We start from the raw sequence: 2,500 nt of genomic DNA on the forward strand, positions 1-2,500 counted from the left end.
ACTGAGGCCGATCTTGACACCGCTGGTACCAGTCATCGGCAAGTCCACTCAGCTCCACGTCCTCCTGTACCACATCACTCCATCTCTTCTCTAGCCCGTGCCGCGCCCGTTTAGCCCCCTCGATCCGGCCGAACAAAAGCTGTTTAGGCATGCGGTGGCTGGGCATGCGGGCTACATGACCCAGCCAACGCAGCCTTGCCTGCCGGAGGAGCTCACTGATGGGACTTTGCCCAGATCTTCCAAGGACTTGTGAGCTCCTCACACAATCCAGCCTGGTTAAACCCAGGATGGATCGTAGGCAGGCCAGCCTAAATGTTTCCAACCGGCGAAGATGCTCCACTAGGGGGGTCCACGTTTCGCAAGCATAGAGAAGGGAGGGAATGACCGTGGCCGAGAAGACCTGAAGCTTCGTGCGGAGCGACAGACCAGGTAGCTTCCACACAGCGTTACGCAACCGATGAAAAGATATTGCCGCTCGACTGATTCGGAGTGAGACCTCTGCTGATAAACTGGAGCCGGTCATGAGCACACTGCCCAGGTATGGGAAACTCTCTACTCTCTCCACAACTGCCCCATCACCGATTGGGAGTTGTGGGGCGGAGTGCCCGATGGTACAAAATACCCAGGCAGGTGCTTAGTTTTGGTGGGGCTGATGGTAAGGCCCCACCTCTTAGTGGCACGCTCCAGTCTCAGCAGCAGCGTCTCCAACTCCTCTTCTGAATGAGCAGCTATTACCAAATCATCGGCATACATAACGTGGTTGACCAATAGGGAGCCATCCCTTGATCGCACCCGGGCGTCGATCAGCCTCCCATTGTATCTGTACCAAATGGTAATTCCCCCGGTACAGCTATTGAAGGCTTCACGAACTACGCAGTCGAAATAGATGTTAAATAATGTGGGAGCCAGAGGACATCCCTGTCGCACCCCAAGGTGTACAGGGAAAGGCTCCGACTCCCGGCCACGTAGTTTTACCCGGCCCGCTCACCATCATGAAGGTCCTTAATGATCGTGAGCAGAGGGTCAGGGACTCCGAAAGCACGAAGAACAACCCAGAGCCCAGTCCTACTGATGGTATCATAGGCCTTGACCAGGTCAATAAAGCAGAGATGTAGGTCTTTTTGGAATTCCCTACACCTCTGCTGTAGCAGACGGACAGAAAATATGGCATCTGTGCAGGACCGCCCTTTCCTGAAACCACATTGGGGCTCCGCAAGCCTCTCCTCAGCATGCCTAGCAAGGCGATGTTGAATAATCCTTGCCAGGACCTTACCCGGCACACTGAGGAGTGAGATGCCCCTGTAGTTGTTACAGTCGGTACGGTCCCCCTTCTTAAAGAGGGGGACCACCAGGGCATCCTTCCAGTCCTGCGGAACCCGTCCAGTGGTCCAGACTGTTGTTATGATGTCATATAGGGCAGTCTGTGCACAAACGCCACCCTCCCTCAGCATTTCGCCTGGGAGATCATCTCTGCCCGGTGCCTTCCCTGGTCTCAGACTCCGGATCGCCCTCAGTACTTCCTCAACAGCCGGTACCTCAGCCAGCCACTCACAGGGGGTGACCTCTTCAATATTTGAGGCACCGCAGCCTCAGCAGTGTTATCCCCACTTTGTGCCATGATGTTTTCCTGGCTGAGAGATTTTCCCTCCCCCAGGACCTCACAGAAATGCTCAGCAAATCTGCAAACCTTTTCCTGGGGGTCGGAGATTGGATCACCGTTTTTTCCTCTAATGATGGTAATAGGTGTGGCGCTGCAGGTTACTTTTTTGATGGAGTTAAATAGTGATTTGTGATCGCGGGCCACTGAGGCAGACTCCATCTCCTCAGCAACCCGCGACCACCACCCATCCTTACAGCGCCTCACGGCTCTCCGAACCTCCGAGCGAAGACTGCGGTAAACCTCCTCATTCTCTGATGTGGGATGCTGTAGGCGATGAGAGTGGGCCTGTCGCTTTTTCTCAATTAACCTGAACACCTCCTCCGTCAGCCAGGGTTCCCGGGGAGGTCTGGACCGCGTACCCAAAGCAGCCATTGCAGCTGCATGAGTCACAGTCTTAAACCTCGCCCATTTACCCTCGACATCAGGTGGAGTGGGGGACGATGCCAACCCCAGCTGCAAGCGATGATGAAATTCTCGCTTGCAACTTTCATCAGCTAACTTAGACCAGGCCACTTTTGGTTGGAATGGGATCCTGGGTGTACACCCACCACCGGAGTGGAAGAATGGCAGGCGCATCTTACAGATGACTAGTCGATGGTCAGAGGGCAGATCAGCTCCACGGTAGGTCCTGGTGTCAAGGACATGGGCTCGCATCCGCTGGTCCGTCACTACGTAGTCCAGCAGATGTTCTTGCTTGGACCCGGCATGCATCCATGATGTTGTGTGGATGCGCCGATGCCGGAAGAGCGTGTTGGTAATGGCAAGCCCATGGGCTGCACAAAAATCTAGCAGCCTCCTACCGTTATTATTGAGCTGATCTGGCCCATGCCTTCCAATCAC

The sequence above is a fragment of the Lampetra fluviatilis genome, unplaced genomic scaffold, assembly GCF_964198595.1.
Source record: "Lampetra fluviatilis unplaced genomic scaffold, kcLamFluv1.1 SCAFFOLD_276, whole genome shotgun sequence".
NCBI lineage: Eukaryota > Metazoa > Chordata > Hyperoartia > Petromyzontiformes > Petromyzontidae > Lampetra > Lampetra fluviatilis.